The 19,322-nt window shown below is 44.8% G+C and overlaps 1 protein-coding gene across 2 annotated transcripts in view; it reads right to left on the bottom strand.

Annotated features, from left to right (window-relative positions):
• The window catches only part of ACKR2 (atypical chemokine receptor 2), a 54,912-nt gene that overhangs the window by 14,587 nt on the left and 21,003 nt on the right, over positions 1-19,322 (bottom strand). The window contains exons 2-3 of one of the 2 annotated variants that reach the window (XM_037848292.1): positions 19,144-19,203; positions 17,473-17,510 (exon numbers count right to left, since the gene is read on the bottom strand). The exons of the other annotated variant lie outside the window; for it this stretch is intronic. The gene's annotated coding sequence lies outside the window, so the exon portion shown is untranslated. The remainder of the gene's footprint in view (positions 1-17,472; positions 17,511-19,143; positions 19,204-19,322) is intronic. 2 annotated transcript variants of the gene reach the window in all.

The raw sequence follows: 19,322 nt of genomic DNA, 5'->3' as shown, positions 1-19,322 counted from the left end.
CAGAACTGAGGCTCAGAGAAGGGGAGTAATGTGCCAAGGACACATAGCAGGATCAGAAATCCAGCCCAGCCAGGAACTGCCTGCCAGGAGCTCTGCCCCCGTGAGCTGCCTTCCTGAGACTCCCAGAATGGACAGCTGCCTTCTGGCTGCTCTGCCTCAGGAAACATCGGTGTATAAAACACAGTGGAAACAACAGTAATCAGTCCAGGCATTTACACGGAACACCATCCTTCCCTAGGCTCTTTTACATCCGAGTCCTTGCTGGAGTCTCCTGGCTGCCCTGCGATGGGGTGGGCAGCTGTCACCCGGGGTTTTCGCACTGCAGGCCAGGCGGTGCTGGCCCAAGAGCTCCAGGTTCTGGCTCGTGACCACTGATGCCCCAACTCCTTTACCTTTTTAACATCTATTTTTCCTGATTACAAAGTAATATAGGCTCAATGTAAAATGTGAAAATACACACAAAAAAACAGAAAAGAGGCTTAAAAACTCCCCATAATCCTACCCCCATACTCCCACCCCCCACAGAAATAATCCATGGGAATGTTTGGGTGGATCTATTTCCCGTGTGTTTCCATGCCCAGAGCCCCATCTACTTAACCAACTTTCCTTGGATTTGTGGAATCACGGAATCTCAGGGCTGGAAGAGAGTGGCTTGGACCCAGCAGGGCAGGTGCCCCCTTGCAGCCTCCTAAGAGACACATCGGCCTCCCACTCCCTGGATGCATGAGGTCAGCCAGCTCCCCATGCTCCCTGGGACCCCATATTACACGACGGTTCCTTGTTCTTATCAGGAAATGGGGATGTCTATGACATTGATAAAATCACAAGAGTAAACCTGCTCCCCACCCAGCTTATTTCCATTAATAAAAACTGAGCACTTTTATAGTCTGACTTTTCAAGGAGCTACCGCCACAGGAGAAGATGTGGTGTTTTTTGTTTGGTTGGTTTTTTTCCTCCTTCATTGTTGCCTGCAACTTTACTGCTATAGCTTCCTGCATTTGGATTATCTGGGTAGAAAATCAAACTCCCCCCACTCCCCAGGGAAGGCAGTACACTCTGCACAGTGCAGCTTGGTAGAATAGACACACAATGATCCAGTTTATGACTGACAAACCCTGTGCAAATTACTCAACCTCTCTGAGCCTTAATTTTCTTACTTATAAAATGCCTCTCTCGTGGAGGTGCCTGGAACCTAACTATTAGTTCACTTACAGGCCCTGAAGTGAATAAACTCACTGATTAAATGACACTTGGCTCAGGCTGCGATAGATGGGAGTGGATCTTGGGACCGTTTGGATCCAGGAGCAGGAAAAGGTGGCCAAGGACTTGAGGGGAATGAGGGAGGACAGGGCCACATGGATAAGTGGAAGAATCCACAGAGTTGGGGAACCTCAGCCCTGGGAGAGAAGACTTTAAAGACCATTTTATCTGCCCCCGTCATAGTACAGCTGGGGAAACTGAGGCTCAGACAGGGAAGGGAATGCCTGCGGTCACCCAACCAGGTCTGAGACCCCACTCTCAGGGAGTCCCAGGAAACTCTCCCAGCCACTGTGCCTGATGTAGAGCAGATGCTCAGAGCTGGGATCAAGGGGGAAGCGGCCAGAGGACCCCCTTGCTCCCCAGCCCCTGGGACAGCTGCTCCAACCCACTGCCCTAGAGAGAAAGCTCCACACTGACCTCTCTTAATCCCTCCTGACCCTCCCTCTCCCCACTCCCCCAGCCACTGGTGCAATTTATCCCCGTGGACCCTGGGCAGGGCCAGAGCATGCCAGAGCCTGCCAGAGCCAGATGCACTTGCCTGGGGGTGTCTGCTCTGAGCCAGGAGGGAGAGCAGCGGTGCCCGGGTCCCTCTTCCTCAGGGAAGTGCAGAGGGAGTGTGATTCTTCTTCACAAGCGTTTCCCCTCTCTGGACAGTGGCCTAAACACATCCTGCTTTAAGCCTGAAAAAAAAGGCTCCCCTTTGCCCCGCCCCTGCCCCCACCTTGGCTGCAGAGCCTCAAGCTGTTTCCCCTGTTGACAAATGAGTCAAGCTCAAATGACTCCCCCATGCAAGAGTATCCCCCTCCAAGGATAATTCCTTTAGAAAACATGTTTCGAACCACACCTCATTGGAATGAGCCCCAGCAGCTGGGCTTACGAGATCGATGGCCCCAGTCCGGACCTCCCAGCCACTGCTAACCCTGTCACTCACCTGATGCCCTTCCCGATGCCATGGGCAGAGGTCCTGCCGCCAGCTTTGTTGCTCCTGGATGCCTCCCCAGCAGGTTCCCACTCCCTGGCCTGCCCCTACCCTAAACGCCACCCAGAGTCTCCGTCTCTGGCCACAATGCCTCCGAGCAGGGCTGTGTCTGCTACACCCATGGTGTGTCACGGATCATCTCATCTCCTTGACTTTCCAAACATCTTCCCTCTTTCCCCTCCCTTCTCCTTTCCTTATATCCCTGTTTACTTGCTGCCTGTTTGCTTGTCTGTTCCCCACCAGATCAGAAGCTCCCGTGGGAAGGATCATATCTGATCCTCCAGCTCCAACCGAGAGCCCCACAAGAGCAGGGCCTGAAAGAAGGAATGTAGCATGTGCAGTATGTGATGCACTGCCTGCCATGTGCTCAGCCCAGAGCCGCACCTGTGGTCCAGCCTGACACACAGCAGGTACTTGACAAAATGCCTGTTGCCTGCACCCAGATGGAATAATAATGGAGCAATAATGCCAGGTGTTTTAAAGGCACTGGCACTGAGGTAACACAGAGCTGCACCTGAGTTTGACTCTGCATTGGCGGGTTGAGTGGCCAACATGGAGGCTTGCCCTCTCTGAGCCCCCAATTCAGTATGGTGATGGTACCTCCCTTGGACAGGTGTGATGAGGACTGAATGTCCACAGAAGTGGACATGGGCTCAGACATGTGCCTTTCTCTTGGGTCCACAGGCCGCCCAGAGTGGAAGTTGAGACTATAATGGGTTCTCACTTGGAGGAGAGTGGGGGTCTTCCAAAGGGGTGGGCCTCCAAGCCCCTCCAGACTAAACCCTTAGTTACCAATAGGGAGAATGAGGACCAGGGAGACCCCCCCACTAAGAGCCACAGATGCTGGCTTCTACTTTATAGCTACCTTCCAGGACCTGGGGGTCCTTCCCCATCCCCACCCCCCCACTTCTAAAATTTTTTATTTTAAAATAATTTTTAGACTTACCAAAAAGTTGCAAACATAGTGCACAGAATTCCCCTACACCTTTTAGCTGGCTTCCCCTAATGTTAGCATCTTAAATATACACAGTACAATGATCTAAACCAGGAAGTTAAGATTGACACAATACTGATAACTAATCTATAGACCTTATTCAAATCTCACCAAATGTCCTTTCTCTGGTTTGATATCTAATCTGGGATCCCACATTGCATTTGGTGGTTGTGTGTGCTTAGTCTCTTCCGAAATTCTGGGACAGCGCTTCAGTCTTGCTTTGTCTTTCATGACCTTGACAGTTTTGAAGAGTACTGACCCTAAATTTGGGGTTGACGTTTCCTCATGATTAGATGAAGATTATGCATTTCGGGCAGAAATATCACAGAAGTGAAGCTGTGCCCTTCTCAGTGCAAAATATCAGGAAATACATGATCAACATGTCTCCTTATTGGTAATATTAACTTCAATCACTTGGTTGAGATGGAATCTGTAAGGTTTTTCAACTGTGAAGTTACTGTTTTTCCCTTTATAAATTAATAGGCATCTTTTGAGGAGATACTTTAAGAGTACACAAATATCCTGTTTCTCTGCATACATTTGCCCACTAATATCAGTATCCATTGATGATGGTTTCTGACAACACTTATTACTGTGGTGTTTGCCTAATTGTGATTTTCTATTTCCATCATTCCTTCTACATTTAGTAGTTGGCATTTTACTGTAGAAAGAGTTGGCCCTTCTCCCCATTTATTTATTTGTTCAATTGTATGTTTTTATCAGTATGGACGCATGGGTATTTATTTCATTCTGTGAGTTATAATCCATTACTATCATTACTTATTTTGTTGCCCAAGTTGTCCCATTCCCTTTTTTTTTTAATTAAATTCAGTTTTATTGAAATACACTCATACACCATACAATCATCCATGGTATACAATCCATTGTCCACAGTATGATAACATAGTCATGCGTTCATCACCACAATCTATCTCTGAACATTTTCCTTACATCAGAAAGAACCAGAACAAGAATAAAAAATAAAAGTGAAAAAAGAACATCCAAATCATCCCTCCATCCCACCCCATTTGTCCTTTAGTTTTTATCCCCATTTTTCTACTCATCCATACACTAGATAAAGGGGGTGTGATCCACAAGGTCTTCACAATCACACTGTCACCCCTTGTAATCCACATTATTATACAATTGTCTTCAGGAGTCCAGACTGCTGGGTTGGAGTTTGGTAGTTTCAGGTTATTTACTTCTAGCTATTCCAATACATTAAAATCTAAGAGGTGTTATCTATATAGTGCATAAGAATGTCCACCAGAGAGACCTCTCGACTCCATTTGAAATCTCTCAGCCACTGAAACTATTTCGTCTCATTTTGCATCCCCTTTTTGGTCAAGAAGATACTCTCAGTTCCACGATGCCGGGTCCACATTCATCCCCGGGAGTCATATTCTCCATTGCCGTCGAGGTTTACACCCTTGTCCCATTCCCTTTTAAAAGATCTCAACCATCTGCTTCCCATTGAGCTGATTTTCCTGCTGAAATCTGGCCTGATGCTGAGTCACCTTGTCCCAGACACAGCCCATCAAACACCTACTCCCTGGAGTGCAGGGCAGGTTGTGGGGGAAGTTCAGGGCCCTTGCATGGGCAGACAGGTTTCTCTGGCACTCACTGAGGGATCTTCCCAACCAAGGCTGGGGCTTTTTCTGGATAAGACAGGTTCCAGTCAGCGGAAGTCAATCACAGCTCCAGGGCCAGGTAGTTCCAGGCAGGTCTGAGTCTGGACAGGTGGTCCCGGTCCTTCCACTGCACCTGCCAGTCATCCTGGCCTCCAGTGATCCCCCCCCAGCCTCAACCCTGCCCGGCAGCATTCCAGTCAACCTCACATCCTGAACTTTTTCCTTCTTGACTCCCCCTCGTTGCCCTAACTGCAGGGATATTTACTGAGAAGCCCAGGTGGCAAACAGCTGGGCAGCATTTGCCCAAATTCTTTCATGCACAGGGAGTGTTCTCTGCCCAGGGGATAGTGACCAGCTGTTCTCCACCAGTCTTAAGGGCAGTCAAAGCAGACTTAGTGCACTGCAGCAAGAGAAACTCAGGTCAGAGAGAAGGGGAACTTCCCCATGTCAGTGTGGGCTGGAGGGAGAAAGCTGTGAACTCACCATCTTCACTGTCTGTTAAGACATGCAAAGATTCTGTTTGCCCTGAGAGGGAAGGAGACTCAGCCTCTGAAGTCAGGCAGCCAGAAGGCACAGGGCCTCTCCCAAAGGCTGCCATGCCTCTTCCACTTCAGCGTAGAGACATTAAAACATTTACTAGTCTTACGTGCTTCTTAACACACATTTTAAACACAGACACATCAACTTTTACAAAGAAAAGTGGAGCCACAATTTCAAAATATTTTAAAACAACTGCTTCTTTCTTCTGTTTATTAATCTGTGAACCTTCTGCTGCGGGCTGATCCTCCTTGTCCTCCAGAATCCAACTCCAGGCCCACCTACCCCCGGGAACCTCCTGTGCCAGTTTGAGTGTATTGTGTCCCCCAAATGCCATTATCTTTATAGTCTTGTGTGGGGCAGAAGTTTTGGTGTTGGTTAGATTTGCTTGGAGTGTGCCCCACCCAGCTGTGGGAGATAATTTTGATGAGATGTTCCCATGGAGGCGTGGCCCCACCCATTCGGGGTGGGCCTTGATCAGTGGAGCTATATAAATGAGCTGACTTGGGGGGAAGAAAGGGAGTGCAGCTATGAGTGACGTTTTTAAGAGGAGCAAGCTTGCTAGAGAGGAACATCCCGGGAGAAAGCCATTTTGAAACCAGAACTTTGGAGCAGACGCCAGCCATGTGCCTTCCTAGCTAACAGAGGTTTTCCGGACGCCATCGGCCATCTCCAGTGAAGGTACCCGATTACTGATGTGTTACCTTGGACGTTTTGTGGCCTTAAGACTGTAACTGTGTAGTGAAATAAACCCCCATTTTATAAAAGCCTATCCATCTCTGGTGTTTTGCATTCTGCAGCATTAGCAAACTAGAACACCTCCCCAAGTCTCTCCAGGCCTCCCTGACACCCTGCTCTGAGCTTCCTGAGTCTATAGGGGAATTACTGTTCAGAGGAAAACCTGTCTCCCTACAAAACCACAAATTCCCCAAGGCCAGGGACCTTCTTCATTGGCACACACAATGCCTGGCGCTATCCCTACATGGAACAGGAGCTCAAGAGCTGCCGGCCCATTTGCCCACAGACTGGCTTTTGGATGGAAGATCCCTGGTTTGGCCCTGCCTCGTCCTCTGTTTCTTTCTCTCCATTTCTCTGTCTTCCTTGGGCAAAGTTCACCCGACTCTGGGCTGAGCCCATAAGAGGGTCAGTCCAGTCCATCTTCAGGGTCTTAAAAGTCTGAATTCCTGAACTGAAAACTTGCTCTCTAATTTAGAAGCTCTGTTAGCACCCACATTTACTCACTTAGATTAGATGTCGTGCCAGACTCTCAAATGCATCCTCTTCCTATCGTGCCCCATTGACACCCAACAGGAAGGAAATGCTCATCTCACCTCTTCCACTTCCTCTTTCCATGGCCCCTCCAGCCAGACTTGTGTTGCCTTTTTGTTCATCTGTCCTGGTCGCCTTCCTCAGGGCATTGGGCCACTTTCAGCTAAGAGAGGATGTGAACCTCTTCCCTAAGGACCACTCGCTTGTCTTGGTATAATCATATTTGTTTAAAGTCAATATATTTGTACATTTATTAAAATACCTTCAGCCATGTTTTACATGTTAGAGTTAGTGGAATAGTTCTCCAGCTGTCTTCTCTGTGAGCTAGGCCAGGCTGAGGTTATCACACCCACTTTGTAGATAGGGTTGCCAAGGCTCAGAGAGAGAAAGTCATTTGGCCAGAAACACACAGTTGATAGGAGCCACCTGGACTTTCTGATGGCCACAGCAGTGCCCCTTATCCACAATGTATGTGAACATCCTGCTTGATTCTTTGTGCCTTCCTTCTCCCCAACCCCTCCAACTCCGATCCAGTCAGTGACAGAAATGATTTCTTGCTCATCAGTGGGTCTCCTGCAGCCTAGCCCAGCCAGCACTTAACACGTAATAGACACTCAATTAAAGTTTATTGGGTGAATGCATATTTCTATGTGGAAAGGCTTCCCAGAATCACCAGCTTTTCCCTAAGAATGGTCCCAAGGCTCCTTGAACCCAAAGACTCCACTAACTGGGGCTTCTCGGGGGCTCAGTTTCCTCATCTGTAGAGCAGAGTGAGGGCTGGAATCGATGATGCTCATACTCCCACAGCTGTGACATCTTGTGCATGGTTCTGGGATTGCCCAGGACTGCTGTCTGTGCTTCTGCAAGCACATGACTGGAAACTGGGATGCCCAGCCAGCCTGAGGTCAGGGACGGCAAGCAGCAGGGCACGCCCTTGGGGTTCCGAGCAAAACAGACAGCATCGAGTAGGGCTTGGAAAATGGTGCTCACAGCTGAGCCTAGAAGTGGGTGGGAGGTGTGGACAGGCAGAAGTGCCAGGTTTCTGTAGCCAGTTTCATTTCTCTGGAACTGTTTTCTCTGAAATATTTTCGAGGCCTCTGGAAACTGAAGAGGCCAACAGTCCACCACTAATCAACAGTTGAGGACGGGTAGCCTTGCCTGACCACTCCCTCACCTTTTCACTCCATCTGTGCATTGAGAAGGCCCTCCCTGAGGGCTGGGCCTGGGCCACAGTCCAGGTGGGCACGAGGGACAGAATGGTAATGCTAGCTGAAGCTTCCATAGCACTTGGGCTCAGCTGGGCACTGTTTTAAATGCTTTACACATATTAGCTCGTCTATCCTCCTAGCAAACCTTTTTAATAGGCACAGAGAGATTAAGATAACTTTTCCAAATTCCAGGGCTGTGAATTTAACCAGGTACCCTGCCTCTCCCGACCCCCGCCCTCAACCCCCACCCACTTGGCTTACTGCACCATCCCTTCTAAATCCAGAGGTTTCCCTTCCTTACCAGATAACTTAAAAAAAAATTATTAGGTTGCTTATTATGGCAATTTTCAAACATATCAAAAAATGTACTACAATAATATAATGAACTCCTCTGCACCCATCACCCAGTTTCAACAGTTATCAACTAGTAGCCAATCTTGTTTTGCCTCACTCCTACCACTTTCCCCTTTCTGTATTATCTTGAAAAAAAAAAAATCAGACATTGTATCACTTCATCTGTAAATATTTGAGAATGTATCTTTAAAAGATCGGAGCTTTGACTTCTATCACACCTTAAAAAGCTAACACTAATTATTCTTTCCCATCATTAAATATCCAGGCATCTTTATTCACATGAATGACTTAATTTTTTCTTTAAATTTTGTTTCTTTGAATCAGAATCCAAATAAGGGACACACACTGTGTTTGGTGATATATATTTTCAGTTTTTTTTAGTCTATAGGTTCCTGTCCATTTCCATCTCTTTGCTTTTCCTTGCAAAAAGGAAGGAACTTTTTATCCTGTATGTAAAGTTTCCCACAGCCTGGATTTTGCTGAGTGTATCCTTGTAGCATTGCTTAACATGCTTCTCTGTCGTCTGTACTTTCTGTAAACTGAAGGCTAGATGTTTGATCAAAATCAGGTTTGATAATTTTGGCACAGCTACTTCACAGGCATTGCTGAGTTCATCCCTCAGGAGACACATAGGGTCTGGTTTTCTCTCTTCTTGTGAAGTGAGCAACTGTTGATGCTCAATGGTACTACAATGGTGATCTGGCTTAGCTCTGGTGACCTATAGTCTCCTCTTGCACATTCTAGCCCATCTCTGTCCCTGCTCTAGAGTCTTCCTCCTGGATGGCTTCTTAGCTACTGGCATTCTGTACTTGTCCACCAGGCTTCTGTCCAAGCCACAGTACCACGTAGGGCTGAGTGTAACAAGCAGGAGACAGCTCAAATCCCACCTGGACTTTCCACTTAGGAGGCTGTTCTTGGGGGATGTGAGCCTTGACTCCCCCAAATAAAAAGAGAAAATTCTCAACAGGTGAAATCCAGTGTAGCTCAGTTGTCAGCTGGATCCCATTGTCTTTTGGAGTAAAATGAAATGGGCTTGCCCCTTGACCTCCGTGAATTTCCAGTAGCTTATGTTGTCACAGTCGCTGCTAGCTCTGATTGTGCTATCCCAAGCACATCCTGACCTCACACAGCTTTCCTCTGCCCCCTGCAGACCCAGGGGTGGGGCTCAGCCCCATTACGGTAACTTGTCTCCTGAAAATCATTCACATGACTCATTTGTGAGGGTGACAGATTTTCCTTAGGTTTGGGGCAATGGTTGGGTTTCAGGTGGCCATGTAGCCAGGCCCCTCTCATCCTCTCATTCTTTCGGGGCCCCTCCTTATCCTGTGACTCCCCTCTCCACAGACTCAATCCCCCTCGTTAGAGCGTGGGTCAGCTCAGTGATGTTGCAGCCACAGCAGAGACCATCTGCTTCGGATCTCACCTCAACAGCACAGAAGACCTGGAAGGGGCTCTGAAATTCTGTGTTCCAGTCTCTAGAGGTGGAAGGGGATGAGGTGGACATTTGTATTCCTCTCACTTTAGAACTACATTTCTGTGCCAGTGGAGCCCGTGGGCCATCTGGCAAAGACTTTGGACTCCTTAGAAAAATGGTTTTAAAAGCACAAAACAGAATTTATTAAAAAACCAATCATAGCCCAAAACTGGAAACAACCTGACTGTCCTTCAACAGGTGAATGGTTAAACAAATTATGGTACATGCATGCCATGGAACACCTCTCAACAATAAAAAGGAATAAACCACTGCTATACGCAACAATTTGGGTGGCTCTCAACAGAATTATGCTGAGTGGAAAAAAAAAGCCAATCTCAAAAGATCACGCCCTTTATGATTCCATTTATATAATATTCTTGAAATGACCTAATTATAGAGATGGAGATCAGGTTAGTGGGTGCCAGGTCTTCGGAAGGAGGAAGGGAGGAAGATGTCTGTGACTACAAAAGGGCAACAGGAGGGACCCTGTGGTGATGGAACTGTCCTGTGTCTTGACTGGATGGTGGACACATGACCCTCACAGGTGATAAAATTGCATGAACCTAAACACACACACACACAAATGAGTGCATGTAAAACTGGTGGAATCTGATTAAAGTCAGTGGATTGGATCAATGTCAATTTCATGATCATGATATTATATTAGTTTTGCAAGATGTTACTGTTGGAGTAAATTGGGTGAACAGTATACGAGACCTCCCTGTAATACAACTGTATGTTCGCCTATAATTATCTAAAAATAAAAGTTTAAAAAATTATTCTGATACAATTATTAAAATACTTTAAATAAATGTATGATATAGTAATCTATGCATTGCATTATTAACACAGTAAAAATATCTAGTGATGGATCTTACAACTACCCTTATAGTGATGTTAATGATATTTTAAGACCCCAGCACCTGTTGTAATGTAATTTCCCTTGGTGACAAAATCACAGTCCTGCTAATACTACTGTTTTGTGTTGCTGATATTCATAATTGAAGGAAATGTTAATTTTGTTAGAAGTTAATGAAAATAAAAAGGTAATTTTTTCCCATTCAAGTTCAGGGATCCCCTGAATTACATCATGGACCCAAAGTTAGGAAACTCTGCCTTAGAAAGGAAAAACATCTATAGTTAGCTTTTACTTAAAATGGCAACTTTCCCTCCTCTGTTACAAAAGTTATAATGAACTTGAAGGGCAAAAAGTAGCAGATGGAGCAACCATGGAATGGGCAGTGATCTCTTTGCCTTGGTCATAGCAGGGTATGGGGTTATGGCAGGGTAATGTTTTTAAATATTAATTGATGTTTGTCCATATCGACTGTCCCTCCATTCAAATAGCCAGGCCTCTGAGAAGGTCCTGGAGTCATCCTTCAGCCTTTGAGTATAGGAGTTTAAGGAAAATAAGGTTCTTTTTCTATCCTATACCAAATTAAGAAATGATACTCCAGGCTGGATAGAAGACAAGAGGCAGGAAGAAAGCAGGTCAGTCTAGACATTAGAGGGACCCTGTGCCCTGCCTCTTGGCCAGAGTCCAGATTTGTGGGATCCAAGGGCAGAGAGGCATGGTACATGGTGAGTCTATGGTGAACAGGGTCACAGGTAGCCCCATCCTATGCCCTGGCCTGGCACAGAAACAACCAAATGTAAGAGAACTCTGGGCCTGAAAGTGCTGGTGGACCATACTGACCATGGAGATACAGGGTATGTGATCAACAGCAAGGCAGAGTGAGCATGTCTAGGTGGAGGCCCTCATGGACAGATGCCACCAAGAACCAGGTGGCTCAGTGCTCCCCTGGACCTTGGCACTGACCAAACCTAGAACGGATGCAATTCTAGGAAAGGAACTGATGCAATTCTGGGAAACTAATAGGTGACAGTAACTCAGGTTTAGTTTCCAACATCCTGTGGAACAGGCTGCCTTCTCTCCCATCTCATTTCCCTATTCTCCGACCTGTGTCACCATCTCCCAAAGAAACTATTAGGCTGAACCATATGAGACTGCCAAATATTTGGCCTTCTTGGCTTATAAAAATAGCAATTTCATATAGCTCAACCTAATATTTATACTCAAATCTTTGTCTTGGGGTCTGCTTCTGGGCAACTCCCTCTAAGACTGTTACCTACATACCCTACCCAAGGACTGTCCTCTTGAGTTGCCAATCAGCCACTCCAGGGGAGAGTCAAGGGGAGGAAAGAATTGAACCAAATCCTGAGGGCTGAACCCCTGAGGTCTACAGAGGATCACTCTTAGACAAGAGTGACCCCAGTTCCGTGAGCCAGTGGGCCTCAGGAAAGGTGGGGTGGCACAACACAGAGGCTACTTCAGGAATGAGCACAGGTATTAGTCAGGGTTCTCCAGAGAAACAGAACTGGCAGGAGATATATAAGATTTATTGTAGGAATTGGCTTACACAACCATAAGGATTAGCAGGTCTGAATTTGGTAGAGCAGGTTGCAAACTGGAGACTCAAGAAGGTGAATTTCAATTTCCCAGGAGAAACTGCAAGTTGGGAATTCTGATGAAGGTGACAATAAATTCCCCAGGAGAAGCTGGCTGTATAAAGTAGAGAGAGAATTTCTTCTTTCTCACTGCTGAAATCCTCAGTTCTCCCTTTAAGAACTCCAACTGAGTGGATAAGGAGAATCCTCTCCTTGCTAAAGGCCATCTCCTTTGTTGATTGTAGATTTAATCAACCATAGATGAAATCAACTGACTAATAATTTAGATCCATCTACAAAATACCCTCAATAAGGTCAGTGCTTGCTTAATCAAACAACGGGACCCCATAACCTAGCCAAATTGACACATGAAATTAACCATCGCAGTCCACTCCTGGTGAACTTGGCACCCATGAACATTTCCTTAAACCATACTTAATCTCTAAATAAAGCAGTAACATAGTCCTATGTTCACGTAACATAATTCAAATGCCCTACATACCACTGAAAATATACCAACCCTTTCCCCAGAAAAGGTTGCAAGCCCTTGGGTGATATTCACTTTTATCCTTGATAACCTGTAACATAAATGTTATGACATAAAGGTAATACAACTTACGTTATATGAAAAGGGGATACAAGAGGGAAGAAAACAAAGATATTTGTTGTATATATATATACAAACACATTCACAAAAAAAAAAAGGAAGAAATACTCATATCTATTACAGTCCTTATGTCCACAGCTGGTCACATGGTAGTACCTTGTATTTATAACTACCTTCTTCCACTACACATCCCATATTCCCTTTGCCTTCAGCAAGACCATCAGCTTGTTGTGGTTCTTTGCCTGGTGGAGTGGCCAAAACCTTCATTTCTAGATATACAAATGGTCAATAAGCACATGAAAAGATTTTCAACATTATTAGTTATTAAGGAATTGCAAACCACAACCACAATGAGATACCACTTCACAGCATTGGGATGGTTATAACTTAAAAAAAAGAAGAAGAAAGAAAACAGAAAAGAGGAAGAAAGAAAACAGGAAATAGCATGTGTTGTACTTGCCGGTAGGAATGTAAAATGGTACAGCTATTGTGGGAAATACTTCGACAGTACTTCAGACTTAAACACAGAGTCATCATGTAACCCCACAATTCCACTCTTAGGTATATACCCAAGAGAACTGCATATTTTCATACAAAAACTTGTACACAAATATTCATAGCAGCATTATTCATGAAAACCATAAAGTGGAAACAATACAAATATACATCACTGATGAATTGATAAACAAAATGTGGTGTATCCATGCAATGGAATATTATTCAGCCATTAAAAGAAATGAAGTACTGATTCATGCTACAATATGGATGGACACTGAAAACATTATGCTAAGTGAAAGAAGCGAGTCACAAAGGCCACATATTGTATGATTCCATTCATTCATATGAAATGTCCAGAACAGGAAATAGAGACACAAGTAGACTTGTGGTACCAGAGGCTGGGGGAAGAGGAGAATGGAAGTGACTGCTAATGAAGGTGGGGGTTTCCTTCCTGGATGATGAAAAACATTCTGGAAATAGATAGTGGTGATGGTTGCAGAATCTTCTGAATAGACAAAAAAAAAATTGAAATTGTACACTTTAAAAGGGTGAATTTTATGGTATATTAATTATATGTCAATAAAAAGTATAGAAGAAAAAACCCTTCATTCCGCAGAGTCTGGGCCCTTAGTGGTCCTGCCTGTATTTGGTTGTTGTAGTTTTCTGTTGACTTTAATCACAGGGCATGGTAATACTAAGAGATGCCTTAGGGGGCCTCCTGTATTCAAAGAAGACTCTTCTTTACCTCTATTGGATAGTAGCAGTCCTATATCCCCTTAATAATTAGGATCAATCCCTTTTCTTTGCCTATTGATTAAGAGACATGAGATCCCAAAGTGGTCGGGTGGCCGTCTTAACCTCCAGTCCAATGGGGTCATGTGTCTCCTGATAGAATCACTCCTCCTTTTGGAACTAAAACTTCCAGACCAGCAGAGCATCTCAGGGACAGGAGGCAATTTTTTTCTAGCAGATCACTAGGGGTGATAGTGAGTGGCGCCATTCCCATTTCCACCCCTTGATTCTTGGACCCATGAATCCTGGCTATGGGAGAAAGAGCACCGTAGAGTGGATGCTGATTTAGAGCATATTCAGCCTCCTAAAAAATACCACCCCAGCCATGTAAGGTATTTCCACCCAGTTGGCACCATAATTAAGTATTCAAAAGGCCATTCTACCATCCTTTCAATCTGGCTGCTTCAGGAGTAAGGGGAATGTGGTAAGATGAGTGAATTCCATGAGCATGTGCCCATTCCCTCACTTTGTTTACTGTGAAGAGCGTTCCTTGATCAGAAACAATGCTGTGTGGAGAATACCATGACGGTGGGTAAAGCATTCTGTAAGTTCATAGTTGGTAGTTTTGGCAGAAGTATTGTATACAGGGAAGGTAAACCCATATCCAGAGTATGTTTCTATTCCAGTAAGAACAGAACACTTAGCCTTCTATTTATCAAAGTATAATCAACCTGCCACCAGGTAGCAGAGTGATCACCTCGGGGAATGGTACCTTATCAGGGACTGAGTGTTGATCTCTGCTGCTGGCAGATTGGACACTCAGCAGTCACTGTAGCCACGCCAGCCTTGGTGAGTGGAAGTCCATGTTGCTGAGCCCACGCATAATCTCCATCCCTACTACCATGACAACTTTGTTTATGATTCCATACCCATAGAACACGTCATCCTAGCCACTTAATTATTAAAATCCTCCTCTGCTGATTCACTCTCTGATGAGCATTCACATGGGACACACTATCTTCATGTTTTTTGCCCATCCAGAAAAGTCTATCCACATTCCTCTCCCCCAGACCTCTTTGTCACCAATTTTCCAATCATGTTTTTTTCCAAGTCCCTGACCATCTAGCCAAGCCATTGGCCACAGCCCATGAATCAGCATACAAACACACCTCCGTCCATTTCTCCTTCCAAACAAAATGAATAATCAGGTGCACTGCTCAATGTTCTGCCCAAAAGGAAGATTTCCTTCCACCAATGTCCTTCAGGGTTGTCCCCAGAAAAAGACTGCAGTGCTGTAACTGTCCACTTTCAGGTAGTACCTGCATATCACGCAGAACCATCTGTAAACCAGGCCCAAGTTTTTCTTCCACAATCAACTGATTGTAGGGAACACCCTAAGTGGCCATATCTGTGGGTTGGGAATGAGAAGGTAATGTGGCAGGAGTGGGAGCCATGGGCATTTGGGCCACTTCCTCATGTTAATTACTTGTGTCTTCAGGGTCTGCTCTAGTCCTATCTCATATATACCACATGCATTTGATGATGGAGTGCTACTTGTATGCCCAACTTTACGGCTTAGTGGGTCAGACAACCCCCAGTTCATGATGGGCAACTCAGGTCTCATGGCAACTTGGTGCCCATGGTTAAGCGTTTGGTCTCTACTAAGGTCCAGCAGCAGGCTGAAAGATGTTTCTCAAAAGGAGAGTAGTTATCTGCAGAGCACAGAAGGGCTTTGCTCCAAAGTCCTAAGGGTCTGCACTGTAATTCTTCTATAGGGGCCTGCCAAAGGCTCCAAACAGTCTCTCTACTTGATGGTACCATTGCAGAGCAGCTTGCATGGCAGCCTGAACCTGTTGCAGAGCCTCCTTTTTCTCTTGTTCCCCCTGAAAACTAGCAACTTTTCAGTTCACTCAGTAAATGTGCTAGAGTAGCACACACAAATGAGGAATATGTTGTCTCCAAAATCCAAACAGGCCAACTAGGCATTGTGCCTCTTTTCTGATGCAAAAACTTCTCCTTCTCCTTAGAAGGGATATATCAACATACCCCACATCACTGGATGCCTAGAAATTTCACAGAGGTAGAAGGCCCCTGATTTTTGTTGGATTTATCTCCAACCCTCTGACACACAAATGCCACACCAGTAAGTCTTGAGTAGTTGCTACGTTTTGCAATCAGCCTAATGGCATCAATATAATGAACCAGTGTTGTGTCTTATGGAAGGGAAAGGTGATCAAGATCCTTGAGGACTAGATTATGACTTAGGGTTGGAGAATTAATATACCCCTGAGGTAGGATAATGAAAGTATACTGCTGGCGTTGCCAACTGAAATCAAACTATTTCTGGTGGTATTTACTAACAGATATTGAGAGGAAAAAAAACATTTGCTAGCTCAATAGCTACATACCAGCTACCAGGGGATGTGCTGATTTTTTTCAAGTAATGATACCACATTGGAACAGCAGCTGCAATTGGAGTCACCACCTAAATTTATGATAATCCTCTTCCATCCTCCAAAATCCATTTGTTTTCTGCACAGACCAACTAGGAGAGTTGAATGGGGATGTGGTGGGAAGCCCCCCTTCTCCCCCCACATCCTTCAAGCCCTTGATGGTGGCACTAATCTCTGCAATGCCTTCAGGAATATGATACTGCTTTTGGTTTACTATTTTGCTAGGTAGAGACAGTTCAAGTGGCTTCCACTTGGCCTTTCCTACAATAATAGCCCAAACTTCACAGGCCAGGGAACCAATGTGGGAATTTTGCCAATTGCTGAGTATGTCTATTTTAATAATGCATCCCAGAACTGGAGAAATAACCACAGAATTGGTTCAGCGACCAATTGGATCCACTATGAAACAGACCTGAGCTAAAATTCCATTGATCTCCTGAACTCCATAAGCCCCTACCCTGACTGGTGGACCACAGTGACATTTTGGGACTCCTGGAATTAATGTCAATTCAGAGCAAGTGTCTAATAATTCTCCAAATATGTGATCATATTTTCTCCAATGTACAGTTGCTCTGGTAAAAGGCCATAGGTCTTTTGGGGAAGGTTAGAAGGAAGATAAAAAGTATATATTTTTGGCAATACAGCAGGTTTCTTCCCCAGGGAGACCTGATCTTCCCTTCCTTTAGGAGTTCTGGGTCTTTAAACATCATACCAGGGCAATTCTGATGTTTTAATTTCATCTAATGTAGGCTACCTTTTGGTCCATGCTCCAGCCAACCAACCGAACAAATTGTTAGAGCCCTTTCTAACCCTTCAAACTACAACACTGCATCCAGAATCTCTGCTTAGTGGGCCCATATCAATAATTCAGCCTGATCAAACTTTATGTTCCTTCCTCCATTACCCCACACCTTTAATGTCCATTCCCACACATATTCCCCCTGATAACTTTCCATATAAATTGGAAAAACCATGCACTTCTTTTGGAGTACAGCATACCTCTTCATGGGTCATACTTTGTAACTCACCTTTTGGAGATTGTTGTGACTTCAGTCTAGTTATAGGTCTGGAAGAAAAGAGGGGTGGTGAAGGCAGGTCATGAGCAGAATTAGAAGGGTCTTGCAAGCCAGTTACCTTAGGGCATTCCATTACAGTATCAAGTGGTGAAACAGGGCAGCAAGTAGCTGATATTCTGACTGCTCCTAGTACAATACCAAAGTCTAAAAATCTATATTAGTCAGGGTTGACCAGAGAAACAGAACTAGATACAGTATAAATATATACATTTACATATATCTATATGAGATTTATTATAGGAACTGGCTTTCATGACCATGAGGATTGGCAAGTCCAAATCCTATGGGTTGGAGACTTGGTGAAGGCGAAAATGAATTCCCCAGGAGAAGCTGAGTATTCGAAGTAGAGACAGAAATTCTTCTTTCTCACTACTGAAATCCTCAGTTCTCTCTTTAGGGTCTCTAACTGATTAGATGAGACTCCTCTCCTTGCTGAAGGCAATTTCCTTTGTTGATTGTAGATTTAATCAACTGTATTTGCAATCAACTAATAATTTAAATCCGTCTACATAATACCCTCACAGTAACAATCATATAGTGCTTGCTTGATCAAACAAATGGACACCCATAGCCTGGTCCAGTTGGCCTGTGAACTTAACTAACCCAGGACATGCTCCTCCAGATCTCATATCCCATGGGAAATGTGGCTGCAAAATGAGGAAACTGTGAGAGATAAGGAAATTCTATAACTGGAAATGTGATGAAATATTTGGAAGCTGAAGCTCTGGGTGTGGCTTAAAATCTGGAAAATGAAACATTTGGAGGTTTTCAGGAAGGCGAAAGTGAAAAACTCCAGAGGCCAATTTGGCCTGAACCTAATCTCTCCTAGAGAACCCAGTCTGTCAGAGGTAGAGGGCTCTGGGTGTGTAAGCAGGCTAAAGAATGCTTTGGCTAAATCAGAACCCCAGGCATAAACATGGTGCTTTAACACCTCAGTTAGCCACCCAGCAAAATTAAGCTACCTCCTATATGGGGACCACTCTGCTAGAGAGCAGGGCAGGAGCAGCACTTGGACTAGAAGCCAGGCCCATTTCCACCCGAACAGGCATTCCTGTCTGTGACCTATGGTAGGAAATGCATTTTACCTGCAGGCCCATTGCATATATACACACACCTGAAAGGAAAGTTTTAGAAAATAATAATTACCCGAACCACCCATGATGCACTCTGATATTTTCATTCTATTCTATTTTGTATTTTTGAAATGCTGAACATGACCCAATTGACTGACATCCCAACCTGCTTCTGGGTGGTGACCCACAGTTTGAAATACTGCCCTTGAGCATATCCAGAAGTGCCCTTGAGCATATCCAGAAAAGAAGGGTGTGGACAGTATTTCTGGACTTCTCCCAAATACTCTGCCTTTGCCATTAATCTCTGCATCCCACTCAAACTCAGCATTCAGGGCCGCTGGGATTGCTGGGCTGACAGGAACTTCTAAAATTCTATAAGGTGAGGGCAGTTCCATTTGGTTTAGATAATAGGGTGATCCCATTTCCTACTCCTGTGACTTAAACCAAGTATTGCCAACACCTTCATATTTTCTTGTCACATCCCCATATAACCTCTACTACATATTATTGTATGAATTTTTCTCTAAATCCACTCATTTTTTACACTTACTCTGTCTTATGGAGTAATCTTGGTAAAAATCACAGGTTTGGTGTGCTGGCTATATATACCCTAAAGCAAAATAAAATAAAAACATAACTAAGAAAATGAAACAAGCTTGTCCGTTTCATCCAGCCAGCAGCCCTCCCTATCCAGCGACTTTCACAGGGTGGGGTGGGGGTGGGGGATTG

This window comes from Choloepus didactylus, chromosome 1 (genome assembly GCF_015220235.1).
Source record: "Choloepus didactylus isolate mChoDid1 chromosome 1, mChoDid1.pri, whole genome shotgun sequence".
Lineage (NCBI taxonomy): Eukaryota > Metazoa > Chordata > Mammalia > Pilosa > Megalonychidae > Choloepus > Choloepus didactylus.
This window is presented reverse-complemented; position numbering and strand designations above follow the sequence as displayed.